The following is a 17,451-nucleotide window of genomic DNA, read 5'->3' as shown; positions in this document are numbered from 1 at the left end:
GGCTAATATAGAGACTTCCTGCACTGATATCCTATAAGGAGGTGCAAGACAGGGATCTCTTGGAAAGAGTCCAGTGGAGGGCCACAAAGATGGTGAAGGGCCTGGAGCATCTCCCCTGTGAGGAGAGACTTAGGGAACTGGGTCTGTTTAGCCTTGAGAAAAGAAGGCTGAGAGGAGACTTGATCCAGGTTTATAAATACCTGAGGTGTGGGAGCCATAGTGGTGAGGCTGGTCTCTTTTCAGTGTTGCGTGGGGACAGGACTAGGGGTAATGGGATGAAAGTACAGCATAGGAAGTTCCACACAAATTTGTGCAAGAACTTCTTTACAGTGAGGGTGACGGAGCACTGGAACAGGCTGCCCAGGGAGGTGGTGGAGTCTCCTTCTCTGGAAGATATTCAAGACCCGCCTGGACGCCTACCTGTGTGACGTGAGTGTAGGGCCTGCTTTGGCAGGGGGGTTGGACTCCATAATCTCTAAGAGATCCCTTCCAACCCCTACAATTCTGTGATTCTTTGAAATGGCAGGACTGCCTAGACATGACACATGTTAACACACATGAGCCAGTGCCCTCTGTACCAAAGCCACGAGCTGATGAGGGAAATCCAGTTCTTTAACAGACTCAGACACTTCCATGGAATTTTTTTCCTTCTCACTGCTCTAGTTCCACACACCTGTCTGACCTGATCTCAGGACTAAATGACCCAACTCACAGAAATGCATTCATACGCTCACTGCATACATGCACAAAGTCATTAGTTGAGAACTCATCAAGAAACGTGCTTCCTAAATGCAACAGTTTTAGCTAAACTGTTCGTGTAAAGTATTTTAAATCAGGAAAGGCATTTCATGCTAATTACATACACAGACCTGATAGAGTTGCTGACTGACACTCAGTTATGGAGACTAATTTTCTCCTCATAACTGTGCCACGAAAACACATCTCCTTTAAAGCTCACATTAACTAATCACCACACAAAAGCACACTCCAGAAGTAAACAGAATTCAACTACTGTTTTAAGTTAACAAAAAAAAATTGTTAAAAATAATATTCACAATTCACCACATTTATATTTAACAAGCAGAATCAACATCTCAAACTGTAATATAAGTCTTTGACCTTCATCTTCTGTTCCCCCTAAAAATTATTAAGTTTTACTTTTTCCTCCCATTTCTGTTTTGGGTAACATCTGTCTATGGCATTCATCTGGACGTTCTCACCTGTTCTCATTTAGGCAATCTACTTTTCAGATTGAGGACAGGAAACATTTATATATCTGAATGCCATTTGAGATCTCAGCACATCCCAGGGTGTTTCTTCATCTGCAGTTCTATAAGTTAGATTTAGTCCATAAGACGTTGTTACTTGCAGTGCCACATACAAGTTAACTCTGTAAAGAACTGGTAATAATAGCAAGTAGAAAGAACACATTGGCTGGAATATTACTGGAAGAACCCTACAGAAGAAAATAAAGTTGGATGCTGTATTTTTGCAGGACATTTTAACATTTCTTTCTACTCTGAAACAGAGATGTGAAACTATACAACATTTGGGTTTGCAAGGATACTTGAACCATGTTTCACTACTCATTTCTAAGTTCATAAGAACTTTCTTTAACTCTTAACTCTAATCAGTCAGACGCCTAAACTGTCCCAGGTGGGTACGGTAAAGTGGGCAGTCTTACCTGGCAGTCGTGGATGCTTACTTGCTAGCAAGCAAAGCAAACTGGACATATCTCTGTGCTTCTGTGACAGTGATGGAAGAAAGGTATAGCAGTGCAGATAGTGACTTTATCTTGAACATCTAGTTGTGAATAAAAGAGGTCCTAAAATCCTCAAATATTTGCCAAACTGTGTATCATTGTAGCACCCTGTAAACTCTTCTTGATGAGTGCCACATTCCACTTTTAGAGGCCTGTCACTGGTATGACAATTGCCTGCCCTATGGCTATAATGCAGATTTCCAGTGGGGTGAGTTAACATTTCTGCTCACGCCCCATCACACTGTGTCTTCCTAGTCAGCTACTGCACAGCAGAAAGGAGGTGAGTAATTCTGAAATAAATGTGTTCTCAGCAGTTTCGTCCTGATTTGGAGAAGGAAAAGGGTCAGCTAAGGCCCTGAAATATGAACATAAAGATCTTTTTATTCAAAGCCTTCTTTAGTACTTACTATTATTAACTCTTCTTTGTTGATATTTCTCCATGCAGTTTCTTAAACACGAGAGCAATGAGACTTCCCAGAAGAGATGTCACTATTCCAGTAACTATGCCAGATGCTGAAGAGCTGGAGGTTGCTGCCTTGCTCATACTAGTACTTAGATTGGTAGCCAAAGTGAAAGAACTGTCTGACATTTTTAACTTACACCTACAATGTTGCTGTGTCATAAGCAATAGCAGTGTACATTCCTGGGGAGCCTCTGCTTTGAAGCATAAACATCTATTTCCAGCTCTACCACATCCTCAAGAGTGAAAGAGCATTAAAAAGCATAACAAATCAGAAGAATGCTTATTCTTTCATGTAGCTGGCAGCAGAACAGGCCTTCACTAGTCCTTCAGGATGAAAAGCACAGCTGTATTTTTATACTTAGTGTCTTATCCTGCATTACAGTTCCTCTATACTGAACTGCTCTCACAGGTTACCTGGTTCACTACCCATCTGAATCACCACCAGCCCTAATAACACAAGAATACAAACACAAGGAAAAGCTAACAGCCTCAAGCTATATACCTCAGATGTTTCTATTACAACACTGTTCTCCTGACAAAGTAGAAGTATGAAAATCTCCGAAATTCTTGTCTAAAATAGTCAGAAGGTGTTTCCCAAGAATGCTTTCTAAATGAAGATTAGTACAGCTACATCTGAACCGTGACCTGAGGGGACTTCTCAGAGTTCACAACTGAGTAAATACCCTGGGTTGAATTCTGCATCAAGTTGAAACTGCAGAGTGCATAAGCCTCTATTTGTGGTGCTCTAAGTCCTGATGCAATTTGAATTCAGACATGTCAATCCTTTTACAAGGTTGTTTTACTGCTACAAAAATTCACAGAAGATAAAAGCGTTCCTCACTCCTATCAGAGAAGAACTAGAAGACGCAAGTCATATGTAGCGATGTGAATCTTTGAAGGTTTGAGTCAAAACAAGTCTGTCTATGGATGCAAATTTTATATTCAAAACTCTCGGTGAAAATAAGAAATAGAGATCCATACTGAAGAAGCGAGAACCACAAAATGCAAAATTATACTGACAGAGGAAATGTAAGATGCTCTTAGTAACATCTGAATAGTTCACATGAAACTTGATTGCTGTTGGTACTTACACATAAAGCATTCAGGATGAAAATTCATTCAGTGTTTTCAGTGTCAACCTGACTACTCTTGAGAGCCCGTGTTTTCGCACAACCTGCTGCTTCCCTGTAGTAAGGAAGTCAAGCCACCATCTCATTAATATTCCAAGCTTACTGGTGCCAGTCAGTGAATACACTTGAAGTTCTAAGCTAGAATAATACACTTTCCCAGAGATAAGAGCATTCTCTTTCTGTCCCACTGACTTACAATCAAAATGACTATGAATTACAGTCAGTACAATGGAATTCTGAGGTACAGTTAGCTAACGCATACCATACATCTCAACCTGCTAACACAGATATTCAAAGACCCTCTAATTACAGAGCTCTGCAGGAAGGCAAGTCATCTTTGCCATTTATTTATAGCTACTGAACTGTCTTCAGTACAAAGAGTAATTTATAAAGAATGACACACCATCAATAAAGATTTTGATAGCTTGGTTTCATTAGTTTACTAGACATCACTTTTAGTATGTCTTTCCATAATCATTATCCACAGTTTTAAGGAATCACTGAAGCAGTTATAGACCAACTACTGTCAAGAGACTGTTGGTTGCCAAGTTTGCATATATTTGCACATATTTTAACAAAAATTTGGACATAAAAAAAATAAAAACTTTTCTTCACTGTTGCGCTATTATAAAGAAATAGGGTCATTCAAGAAAACCTGTTCACAGAAATTCCTTTTTAATTCATTCCAAAGGCTTGTATTTTGCTTCTTTAAAATGTAAGCAGGCCAACTAACAGGAATAAATAATGTGCTTTGGTTCTTTTCACTTCAAAGAGGTATCTCTTCAAGTACAATCTTCTTTGGTAATTACTAACAATCTGTTTGCAAATATTATTCTTATATGATTTCCATTTACCATTCACTGAACTCTACAAAATAGGCCATAAAACTTGGCCCCGATTCAGCAGTGTACCTGAATGTATGTCTGAAATGAGCTGGAAAAACATTCTTTCTGGACAAAATCCAGATTTTTTTTTTTTCTGTTGTTTGCATCGATATCTTCTAGCACTGAAATTCAACACCACAGAAAAAAAAAAAAATAAAAAATTTCAAGATCTTTACTGCCGCCAGTAAAAAAAAAGAAAGGGACTGTCTGCAAACAGCTCCGCTTTTGGCAATCCCGGAAACTGAGTTCAGAGCAAGCAATTATAAAGGGACTATTTGGTGGAAGGGCTTGAAGAAAAAATGAGTAAAAGAGCTTGTGAGATCTGAAACACCTCTGCAGGTTGCAGGCCACCCTGATCGTCTGCAGAAAAAGCAACAGTCTGGCATGTACAAAGACCAAAAAAAGTGTGCTACAGCCTATCAGCAGAAGCTAATTTAGAGAAATGGAGGAAAACAGTTCTAAAACCAACTTCAATCTCTCTATGTACTATTCCAAACTAAATCCACCTAGTCTTCCATATAAAACTTGCAGACCTAAGAACAGAATTTTCTGCCCTGAACCTGTTTCCAACAAGTCTATAAGAAATATAAAAAGGTTAAAAAATGTGAATCACAGCTTCATAGAGAGTACACAGATCTTCATATTAGATGAATTCCAACACTGCAATTCTGCAAGTTCCTGCATAGACTTTTCTCTCTCTTCCTTGCACACTGCCATTTTAATCTCTTGTATTCACACCAATAACTGAGGATGATTTTTCACTACATCTCATAAAAAAAAAACAACAAAACACAACATACCACCAGACCTGAAACACATCCCTTTTTTCGCTCCCTAATGCTAAATTCTTATTTCACACCCATATTGCTACAGTCACTTTCCTCCTCGGTCCTCAGTGATCAACTGCTTTGAAACCAATGGTTCCTCTTCACCTCATCCAGTTGAAAGGTAAGTTCTCTCCAAAGCACCCTTCTTTCCCTTATCTAGCTTTTACAACCCCCGTGTACGTGGCGGTATTTCTTGTTGGAACCCCATGAGTTGTTACATGCCTTCTTGTATGATTCTCACAGCTATAACACATTTCCAGATACTGAATGAATTCCACTTCCTTCTGAGTGCAGGCTAAGACCCTAAGATGGTCCCTGTACAGGGGAGTTGTACGGGGGATCCCCTTGCTTGAATTTCACAGAAATTAAAGAGGGGAGGAACCCCTACTTCAGAGTCTGGGGAGTGGTTTACTAGGAATAGGCAGGACTTGGTGTTGGTAGAAAGGGGGCAAGGTTTTCACTGTCTAGGGTGAGTTAGCATTGCTTGCTTTGTGGAATTATGTGTACACATTGTGTGGTATAAATATGACTGCTTGAGAGCCACTAGTTGAGCAACTGGGGTGGTGCAAGCCCCCTGTGAGCCAGTGTATGCACCTTAAACCTAATAAACTACCTTACATTCTGACTCTCTGGGGTCTGAGTGTTGCTCCACAGGTCGTTTCCATGCCTGTGAAGTTAACTAAGGGGAAGATACCTGAGTTTGTAAAATTCCTAAAACTGAAACGTATGGTTGCAATTTACCTTCAAAAGAAGCAGACTAGATTCAACTAAGGAAAACAATCTTTTCTCTTTTCTCTTCAGGCACTGGGAATGCCGCCCCATCTCTCCAGGAACCAAAATGGCGGTAACATGGAACCAGAACATGAGCTCTTTAGTTGCCACTGTGCTGCATGATGTCCTGAAGTGGAATACCGACAAGAGAAATCGCAAAGCCACAACGAAAGGTAAGCTATAAACTCTGAAAACAATTTTCTGACTTTGCAAAACAGTAAATTTCTTCTGCAGAACAGTGAACTACTTCTATATACATGTCAAGAGCTCCTCATGTTAACAGGTGACAAATTTGGCCTGGCAGCTCAGGCGCTACTTTTGGCTTGGTCAGTCTGCAAAGACAAAAGCTGTAATATCACAACCTCCAGAACCCTAATCTACTCTGATAGTTGATTATTAGCGTTACAGCAAAGGAATGGTGTAAGAAAGATGTATAAATTCTTCAGGGCTAATCCAAATATTATAATTTTTTTAATGTAATCCAAACAAATATGTTCCCTTAGCATTTTTAAACTTGTATCCATTTATTCTGCATAAAAAAAAAGCAGAATGATTTACGGGGTGCAGGAAGACATCAGTAATCCTTTTTTTGTTGTTGTTTAAGATGAGAAAAAAATAAAACGCTACTGGCCTAAAACCTTGTTTGAAAACTCTATGTACAAAGCAACTTTTCCCTTCATCTTTTTAAACAAGACAAAGCAGAAATGCTGACATGATTATAATCAGACATGCAGTGTAAGCAGCCCAAAAGACCTCTTCAGACTACTGAGCATGCCTCTAAATGCCAGGCCATTCTATGATTCTGTTATTTCACTTCTCAGTAAAATACCTAAACATTACAGTTGAAACACATTGCATGTGTTCTTGAAGAATAACCCTAGTTTACTTGGTACAGCATTAAGGATGTTTAACTCTTGATTTCTGTACCCTTAATGACATATAAAACAAAAGAAACCAATTACATTTTTGCAGGAATTATATATTCTATTATACCTTCCTATCAGTCACACTTTGCTTCCACATCAGCTCATTTGGGAAACATTATATTTGTGTTTCTGCACAAACTGTATATCTGCATTTTTCTTGCGCTGGTTTAGAATTAACTTTAATTTCTTAAAACGTACAATAAATCACTAATGATGAGACTGAGGGAAAAGACAGAATGATTCCTGCCAAAAAGGTTTAACACCCATATGCTGGGATTTCCTTATTAGCACAGTTTATCAACAGGCTCTTCTTATTACTTAGAACAGTGAATTTTATCTAAATGGTTCACCCAGACCCTGTAGTCATTTTGTCTCCTTCAACCCTCAGCACAGAGGTAGGTGAAACATGGCAGAGGATGGGCAGGAAGGAATCCAGCATGCTCTCAACTATTTCAGTGGAAGTACTTTTTATTTGAACATGTACATACTGATAGGTGCCTTTGAATGAGAAATTTCAAAGATTTATAGCTAGTATGAAATAAAACTTGGTTTTTTTCCCCTTAAAACTTGCCATGAACTGATTATTATGCACTCTAACAATTTTCAACACTGAGCTAAGTGGAGCTCTCTGCTACCAGCTCCTGCTGAAGCTCTCCAGTATCAAGCTGGACTCAGATGCTGGCTTTGTAATTTCCCCAGCAAAACACTGCACGATATTTCAAGCCACGGAAAACTAGATCAGATTTTTCAATTGATTCAATCCCATCAAATAAGATGAGTTTTATTTATTTGAGCCAGCACACACAGCACAGCTTCAGAATGAAATGTGGGTTTTAGTATGGGTGTGGTAACCAGGCAGTCCCGGACACTGACAGTTCCAGAGGCTTAGCCAAATTCCATCAGTTCACCAGCTACAACTCATACAGAAGCTAAGTGTGAAGGTCATGAAAAGCTGCTGGTTCGAATTGTCCGGTCAGCCTAAGCCAAGGCAATTTGGGTTTGGCACAGGGTCAGTGGCACCATCCTTTGAAATCCAGAGAAAACAAACAGGGGACAAGTATGAAGCATTAAGAGAACAATCAAAATTTCCAGACTATAAGGCAATGAAATGAAGTGTTTTAAAATGACATAATGTCACTTTTAAGAAACATGCAGAAATTGCTGGTTGGTTTTCATATTCTCCCCAAGTCTCCCTATCTCAAGTTAATTGGGAAATTTTAATAATGTTACCATCATCCTGCTTTCAAACAGGAACTCATCTTGAGGGCTCAGGATGGGCAGGATGTCAGTATTTCACCAGAAGACAGAGTGTCATCTATTAAGTACCACTAATAATTCTAGGTCTAAGTGTGGGAGGCATAATGTAGATCAGGAATTAGAGGAAGGTGTTTCTTTGACACTAATGGCCTTGAGCAAAACTAAGAGATCAGTCAAATCGGCAGACCAGTCATAGTGCCTAATGCTTTTATACTTTTCTAAAATAGCTTGGTGGAAAAATGAGAAAAGACATAGCTCTCTGGGGACTACTACTATTTTAACTGCCTATGTGCCTTATTCAACTCCACGCCCAAAGTAAATCACTTTTTAACATCACTGTGTATGTCTTTGCACAGAGGAGTAACTGTGAATAAAACTACTGATCTTACCGTGTTATTATTGAATAGTATTTAGCCAAATTCACATTAAAAAATATTCGGTTGTGGTTTATGAGGAACTCTGAAGTTTATAAAAAGATGTGGACTGTTACAGTGGTTTCTTAACTGAAACAACAGAATGACAAAGAGTGAGCCTGGATTTTGTTCCCAGGTGTAACAGGGCACTCACTATATGGTTATAACTCAGAACTCTCAGCTTGTTTTTTCTACAAGTTTAAAGAAGAATTAGATAATACTAGTATCAAAAGTTGCATTTGTATTTTTAGGGTGAGGAATATCTTAAGTACCAGAACGAATAACAGCTGCAAAGAATCACATGCCTCAATGAGTTATGTGTCAAGATTCCCTCTGATCACAACTGCAGATTTTTGGCTGGCCCGACAATAAACAGTTACAGAAAAACACCTGCAAGGACATAATTCTACATGTGCTTACCTTTCCAAAACCTCATAGGCATGAGGAAAAGACAGTATGACTGTAAGTACAGTCATCAATACAGTACTTCATGAAAGCTCTCTGGAAAAGTTACTTGCAATGGTATCAGGTACAAAAAGCAGCGTTATATGGCTTATAAATTACTTGAAGGGCTGTTGACATGGGTTAATAATAAAATGACAGGATAAGGAGTACAGAGAGGTAGTCACAGAGGAGTGTTTGATTAACTCCTGTTTCAGCCACCATCACAGCTGTGCAGCTGGACGCACCAAGACAAAACAGACATACCGAACACCTACAGAACAGTACTAGCGAGGTAAGTTATTTCCTCTTTGCATTATCACACAGGCATAATTATATTAAATAAAAGAGATGGCTTTACTAGCAGTAGCCTATACTCAGAGAGCTATTTATACAGCTCCTTATTTCAGGGAAAAATTCCAGCTTCGGTGCTTGTGGAAAAGATATGAGATACTCAGGTTAAGTACAACACTTCTTATCTCTGTAAAGCAGCACTGAGGAAACCTGAAAACCCACTGGAAATTACGTGTAGCAAAAAGAAATGAAGAGAGATACTAAACACATGTTTGTAGAGTATGGGTGGAAGAAGGTTGAGATATCCTCTGGTCAATTCATAGGTCTAGATGACATAGAGATTAGGACCTGCAAACACACTGAAGCACATGCCTTGCTCAGGCTGGTAGGGTCTGGATAACAATACTTTCACAAAGTGCAACAATTGAAGGTCAGCACAACTTGTAGCTAAACACGGATGATCCCATCATCTAGTAGGAACATCTACTCCTCTTACCGCTCTGCAGTTTGAATTATTGCCAGGGACCTCAGCAGGGGAATGAAAGGGATGAGAATTTGGGCAGAGTTCAGAGAACAATGGGGGAAAAAAAAAGGGCTTTATGAGAAAATAAAAATAACTAGGTTGCACAGTGTATTTTGTAAGAGATGTGATAAATTTACCAATACTGTGAGCTGTTATATGAAAGAAGGAAAGAATATTTAGTACAGAACAAAGAGACCCAGGCAGAAATAGCAGAATGAAAGCCTATCAAGTGTTTTTTACACCTGCACAGCAACTGCACAAACACAAGACTGTGGGACTGCTGGAAATTCAAGCAGCAGAACATCCATTCATGCTAAGAGAAACTTGTATCTGTATTTTATTAACACTCAAGGAAGGGAATGGCTTGAGAGCCTTGTGGTTCATCCCAAACATTAGCCCAGCAGAGGCTTTACTTCATGATTCTCCTTGATATTGCAGCAACTTCCCCTTTTCTGAGCACCGCTGGGGGCCAAAGGCAATGGTTACCATCCCTAACTCACCACAGACCACACACCAATGCTTTCCTGTAATAGGTGACTGATTGCTGGCACAATGGCTGGTGTGGTAGGTCAGGTCAGTTAAAACCAAAAATAATCAAAAAACCCCAAATCTCACTCATAGAACTGCTGAAGCTTATCTGTACCGCTTTGACTGAACCGAGCTAGGAAGTGAGCTAGTAGTTACGCTGAGCAGTTGAGGGGTTGAAGATGGTCCTGGAGGTGTACCCACATCTGCAGTGCTCGGCTGCAGCGAGAACAGGATGTGTAACCACATTGCGTGCTGTCCCCTGCTCTATCTCAGAGAGGATCCTTGTACAGGGGTAAAGTAGCTCTTTCCCCAAACCTCTTCAAGTCCTTTCAGTTAAGTAAGCATCACAGTTGACAATAACTGTGGTGGTCTGTCCACTGCACACTAAGTTAGGGCCATGAACTATCAGACATTTGAACTATCAGCTAATACAAAATGTTCCTTACTGATACTACTCTGGACAGGATCCAAAGGAAAAAAAATTATCCTCAAATAAGACAAAATAAGAAACTCTAGGTACTCTAGACAAGAAACTAGACTAGGCTACAGAATCTCTGTGTTTCTAATCTCCTGCTTCATCCAGTGTCTTACTTTAATCAGGGATGAAATGGGAAAAACAGAAGCAACCTCTCACCCCTCCACTTTCCAAGACTTGTTCTTCTGGGAGCGTAGTTGGCAAGCAGTCTTAAAACAAGGTGCTGCGTTGAACTGCTGAGTGAAAATCTCTGTTATCCTGTGAAACTGCTGGTACAAACACAAACCTGACAGGGGTGCTGTCTCTGAGAGCTCTGACCTCTCAGTGATCCAGTGTTGTCCCTAATGTGCTGCAATACCTTCACAATGACTTGTTAGGAGGAAAAATGAGTTTAATGAATAGTTCCATTTTGGGACACTGCCCCTGCCAGTATATTCTGGGTTATGTGGTTCATTTCTTAAACTATAATATTCCCTAGGAAAAAGAAGGACAATTCTTGGCTGCAGGGTGGATACAGAAAGGTGGTTTTCCTAAATAATGAATTAGGTCAGTCTTTAAATAAGTCATCTCCATCTCCCTGGATAAATATTTACTCTTTGCAAACTAATATTAGGTTTATATGTCTCCCATAAGGAATTCTGGACTTAGCTGTGAAAGAAATCTGCTAGATAGCTTCAAGGGATAAGAAAAAATAGAAAGACTGAAAGAACAGGGAAAAAGAAAACAACAACCCTCAGGCTTCCAAATTTCAGTAGAACCACCTATTGTTAACAGCCAGGTACAGCACATATTTATTCAAAGATATTTCCCCAACAAAAACAACCACTGGAACAAACTATAAACAAGGACAATTATATACTAGCAGAACTTGTTACTGGAAAGAAGGACTTTACATTTTCAAAAACAACTGTTAATTTACAAGAAATTTATTGGGAACTTAGAGAGGATCTCCCGTTTAATAGCCAAGCTCTGAACAAAGCAGTCTAAGTCAAGGGCAGTGAGAGCATTTTTAGGAATTTGATGATTTCCTCTTTTAAAATAATTCCTTGTCTCAAACTGTTACTTCCTGATGAAGTTTTGCTTTACAAGTGATCTCAAGGTAAATTAAAGAAAAATTAATTTCCCTCTACCTCTGCTTGTTTGTTGTTTTTTTTTTTTTGTCCTCTGTCAAGGCCAAAGAGAATGGCTCAATTACTTCCTTGGGCACAAACATAAGGGAAAGAATGGCAATCTAACCACAAGTGAAGACACTTGACAAGAGCAAGCAGATATTAAACTGGCCATGAAAAACCAAGGCTAGAAAGAATGCGGTGTCTAAGGATGTAAGAAAGCTAAACTAGGGGCATCCTTCTCATAGCAACAGACTAGTAGGTGCTTTTGGGCAGTGTCAGATGTTCTCAGGAATAAGGCTATTGGGCAGGCAGTAGAGACAGGGCATGAGAAGCCAGCTTCATGTCAGCCATGAAATAATATAAATAGTTGTTGAACACGAGGACTCTCACACTGTTAAACTTTGTATGGCCCTGTGCTTCTACAGGCAGGCAAGTTTCCCCAGTGAGCTCAGCAAGGAACTGACACCTCAGCCATTTGGATGCCTAAGCACATGTCCTCATTTTGAGTATGCAGAGTACTGGCAATCTGAAAGCATGGTCATATGGTCAGTTAAGTGTGGACACAGCAGCTTAGCTATAATCCACAGCTCTTCCATCTAACAAAGAAAAGTTAACAACAGCCTGAGGAATGGGAAGCTGTTATTTCACCTCTGAGTTTCAGGGCAAACAAGAATATCCTAACCTCCATGTATTTCCAGTGTTGGCAGATGGAAGAGCACATTGACTTAGTATCCATAAGCCTTACATGAAGCAAAAACAAAAGCAGCAGAAACATTAAGTCAGATTAAGTTTTAAGCGGAGTTTATGACAAGAATTTTGAATGCATTCTCTTGGTCTGGATCAAGTACAAAGCTACACTTGTTTTATCCTTTCTGCTATAAAGTGCATGTTTAGCTGAAGCAGAACAATCAGCTTGAGGAAATATTTCTAAAAAATAATAATAAATAAATCATTTTTTCTTATTATTCAAGAAAGGAAAAAAATAAACATGAAATTTCAGGGTACGCCAGAGAGGTTTTTTTCCAAGAACAGCTATATTTGTTATTAAATCAGTAAGTATGCTTTGCTGGCTACATCAAAGGTCTTTCATTTATCTGTGATCAATCCAGGGTATGCTTGTAAGAAAACACTGATTTCTTTTTTTTTTCTTCTCACCAGCTAAAAAGAGTAGGCAGGAAAAAACACCCTAGACATCAAACTAATCAAATTACACATGTTTTTAGTCTCTAGCAGCTCCTTAAAGGTGATTTTTTTTTAAGAACAAAGCAGTCTGCTTTAAAAGAATTGCCATTTTTTCCTTTCAGGAAAGTCCCCGTGCTTTATCCCAAATCACTGAAGCCACTGAACTTTTTTGCAGTTATTTCCGTGTGCTGCAGAACAGATCTCTGATATGATCAGATTTCTGCCAAGCAAAAAGGCTTTGAAATAACCCCTAAGCTCCTCTGCTAGAATGGTGGGGAATGGGTTTGATTCTCATAATGTGCTTAATGTCTCACACAGTGTTTGACACCAATGATCTCCGCTTGTATCAACAGCTGATTTCCAGGAAAACTGAAGGCAAAATATACTCCTCATTGAGTACTGAAAAAAACAGAATACTTTAAATACTTTATTGTTAAAGCAATAAAGAAATACATAATGTAGGATTTAAAAATATACAAAAAATGATTAATTTCACTTTCTCTAACAGCCCACATTATTTCTGTTTCTTCCCCTCGTACCACACAAATAGAGGGAACTGATTTTGCGTCCATTGAAGGGAACTAGAGCTATCAATTTGAAGGGGGAAAAAACTCTTTTTGAGTTGATTCTTCTGAAGTTCTTCATAATTTGGCTTGACAAGCATAGACTGACATCTTTATAAAGGTCTTTGCTTGGTAAGCTAACTACATAATGTAAAACTACGTAGGAGAAAATCCTAACAGCTCTTAAACTTGTGGTATACAGAATCACAGAATGACCCGGGTTGGAAGGGACCTCAAGGATCATGTAGTTCCAACCCCCCTGCCTGGCAGGGCCACCAAACATACACATTTACTAGATCAGGTTGCCCAGGGCCCCGTCCAACCTGGTCTTGAACACCTACAAGGACGGGGCATCCACAACCTCCCTGGGCAGCCTGTTCCAGGGCCTAACCACTCTCCTAGTGAAGAAAGTATACCCCAGAGAACAAGGATAACAGTGTGTTTCTCTACCAGGTGTCAATTCAATTAATTAAAAAAGAGCATTTTGGGAAGTGACTTGATTAAAATTTGCTAACAGTTACTCAAGGCGAGTTTTTATGAAAGGCATGATCAGATGAGGAAAGAACAAAATTTGCTGCCTGAGAACTGAATCTAAACATAGTTCAAATGGGAAATGATGTGCAAATTCTCCATTGTAGCAGCAAGATGATGTCAGATAGTTATTTTCCACTAACTGTGATCTACTTTCCATGCTACAATACCTTCACATTTTTCAGTCTTTGATCAAACCATGTTTTTGTACCTGCAGCGCCCATCAATGCAAGCAGCTCCATGCCTAGGCACAGATGTCCTGAAATTGCCTGTGAGTGTCCTTCCTGTTTCTAGTGACAGAACAGAAAGAGTAGGCTGCTAATCTGCACAAAAATCTCTTTTAAATTCATCTCCCTTGCATCTCTATTTGCCTTCTTAATTAAGAACATAGAAGTGAAATTAGGCATTTGTAGACTGTGATTCTTAGAATTACTGGGATGCCTCTGTAATCTGAAAGGTTAGAGCAGTTTTCTTTCAAAACACCTGCCATGTTGTAACTGAAAATAGTGTTTCTCTATAGCAACTCACACCCTAAGCACTTTCCATCTGAGGAATGTCTGACTATCACTGTTATTCCTCAAAAGCTATAACGAGGTGGAAGCTAAGTGTGAAAACAAAACTTTTACAGAGAGCTGGAACACTTCCATTTTCTATTTGTTATTTGGTGCCCTTTTTTTCCCCAAGGGAAAGAAATTTAGTACTCTTTAGAGGAAATAAGCTTACTGTTCTATTTGGAAAAAATGAGTAAGGATCCCTCTATGCGAGGCATTACTTATCTGCCGTACAGCCCTTCTTTAAGGACACATGAAACTCAGCCTTTCCTACAAGTCTGCTCAGGTTGTATTTATAGAATAAACTAACAGCTTCTCTCCCTTAAAAAAACACCAAAAAATGTCTTGTTCATCATCACGTGTCCAGGCAATAAACAAAGGGGCTCGAGGAGAATGTGTGATAGCAGGATGATTGAGCACATCTTTCAAGCAGAGGGCACTAAGTTAGAATTTGTCCACTTCATACATTTGTAACCTTCCAAAACTGCACAAAAAGGTGCTGAGGCAACAGCTCAGCTGAGACGGGTCAGGAGAGCTCAACTGAATACATTCAAATAAGCAGAAGTCTCAAAGACCTTGCATTGTGAAGCAGATTTCAGCCTCAAACATGAGACATCACAAAATTTACCATCTCACCTTGCCCAGCTGACAGCAGAGATTTTTGAGATGTGTCTTTATTTTTTTTTATATGCAAGTATTTTCTACTGAGGTACAGATCCAGCATTTTTAAACCTACTAACAATAAGCTTGTTTTTACCTTTCACAGAACCTACTGGTACACCTTCCCGCATTTCTTAGTAGATGCAGGTGGAAAACTACCGGTGGGCGCATATAAGGAGAAAACATCTAAGAGCTCGCTGGCAACTGCTGAACTACAAAAGACAGCATGGACAAAGGGAAGACATTCAAAAACATGTAAAATTTTCAGATATTCACCCATTTCATGGAGGTTTTCATTTTGTAGAGATTTCAATGTGACTGAAAATGGAAAAGCACTTAAAATATCACTGTGTCTCATAGGAGAATGCTCCCTGTGGTGTCATCAATGCTTTACCCAGCAAGATGTCTGCACTGTTTATAAATTTCAATTATTTAATTACAGATGCCCTTAAATAGCACTTTGGTATCCCACCTCATATAAGAACACCTCAGTATAATTCATAAAACATGCAAGATGGTTTCCCAAGCTCTTTTCTTGTTCTGGCAGTGGGTCTGAGTGAACTCCATATGCACCAGGCCCCATGTCATGCCAGCTATAGCAATGACAGGCATGAGAAGGCAGGAGGGCTCCATGAGCCAGGAGTTCTGTGGTAACGAAGAGGGCTCCCTTGGCTTAGAGCCCACATGGGCTGGGACAGCCTAATTCTGAGTTTCTGGCTTGCTGCAAAGTGTCCTCACTTCAGTCACCCTTGACAAAAAGAGCAAAATCCCTCTGATGAGAAACAAAGCATGATGATTTTTAGAAAAACTGCAGATGCACTGACAAACTTATGGGAATTTTGACAAAATAGGTCCTATAACAACAGAACATGGGATTTGGTGTTGACAAGAAGCTTAGTGATGCTCTCAGCATGTTACACGCACCTCCCTGGCTTGTGTAAAACAACAGAAAAGCCGTAATTATGCTCAACAGCTCCAGTAACACTCTGTAACACTGAAGCTAAAAGTTGTAACCACTCTCATGGTGAGACAGTATTTTAACCTCACCTGTTATCTGTTGTCCAATAGTGAGGGCTCTCATTTGCTCCTTGCTGAAGCTTCTCCATTGCCAACGGGAATGGGAAAAAAGGATTTCTGTTGTGCAGCTCTTCCCAGAAGAAAATGGATGGCACAGACAGTTTGCTGGTGATAGAACTGCATGCCTGACATCAGACAGCTCAAGTGAAGCAAAACAAACCTCATGCTGCTGTAGATGGTTTTAGAGAAAACCAAGCAAATCCAGCAGCTTAAATGTCTGGTGTACACCAGGAGTAATTGCTGCCTTGTCCTCCTCCTTTCTGGGGACCCCATTTTACCCTCTGATCAGATGTTCAAGTTGAAACCCTTTACACTGCTGTGCTGTTTAGCCCTATGGAAGATCAATGAACACAGAACTAGGCCTAATATTTCCCTCACTCATCAACACTTCCTCCAAGCAAGTCTTCCAAAAACACACACCTTGTTTTATTATGATAACATAAGAGATCCTGACACCTATATGTTTGTAGAGCTCATTACCTACAGTAAAAGACTGTGTGATTGTTGCCTGAGCAAGGTTTCTCATATTCTGAAATATTTTGAGAATAAACCTGAGACAGTTTCATTTTTAACCTTTTTCTTTTTTTTTTCTTTGCTTTGAAGCCTTTTGTAATTTGACCTTTGGAACAAATATTTCATAGGATTATTTGTTGCTAAGGAACACAATGGAGAAATTGGAATATTCTGTCTTTCTACCTGTGATTTGCTATAGCACATACGCTTTTGTTCGGCGCTGTTCCTTTCTTTCCCAATCTTTCCACCTCCACCAGCTGGCAATGTTTATTGTGCAGCAGCGTTTATTCAGTAAAGAGACATCTCCAAGTATTTTTCTCTGTGTTTTTAGATGCTCATCTCTTCTGGAGGCACTTGACAATGCCCACTTAAGATATTTCTTTAATCTCGAAGTTTCCCTGAGAATCAGGGGACAAGAAAAATAATTCTAATCCACTTGCCACAGCAGCACTGCAACTGATCAGGTCCTTACAGATGGTAGGTACAGATTTCTTTGTCACTGGGAGTGCAGTTTTTTAATAACCTGTTTTTGACTTCATCTCAATTCACTTTGAAATCAGAACTAATC

The 17,451-nt window shown here is 39.5% G+C and overlaps 1 protein-coding gene and 1 long non-coding RNA gene across 2 annotated transcripts in view; one reads left to right on the top strand and one right to left on the bottom strand.

Moving 5' to 3' along the window:
* ATP10A (ATPase phospholipid transporting 10A (putative)) overlaps positions 1-17,451 on the bottom strand; it is a 106,247-nt gene that overhangs the window by 71,322 nt on the left and 17,474 nt on the right. The gene's annotated exons all lie outside the window — the stretch shown is intronic.
* Positions 9,052-17,195, top strand: LOC107307527. Its single transcript, XR_001552428.2, has 3 exons — positions 9,052-9,169; positions 14,300-14,353; positions 15,400-17,195. It is a non-coding gene; the product is annotated as an uncharacterized LOC107307527 (long non-coding RNA).

This window comes from Coturnix japonica, chromosome 1 (assembly GCF_001577835.2).
Source record: "Coturnix japonica isolate 7356 chromosome 1, Coturnix japonica 2.1, whole genome shotgun sequence".
Lineage (NCBI taxonomy): Eukaryota > Metazoa > Chordata > Aves > Galliformes > Phasianidae > Coturnix > Coturnix japonica.
The sequence above is the reverse complement of the archived record's forward strand: the minus strand, read 5'-3'. Positions and strand labels throughout refer to the sequence as shown.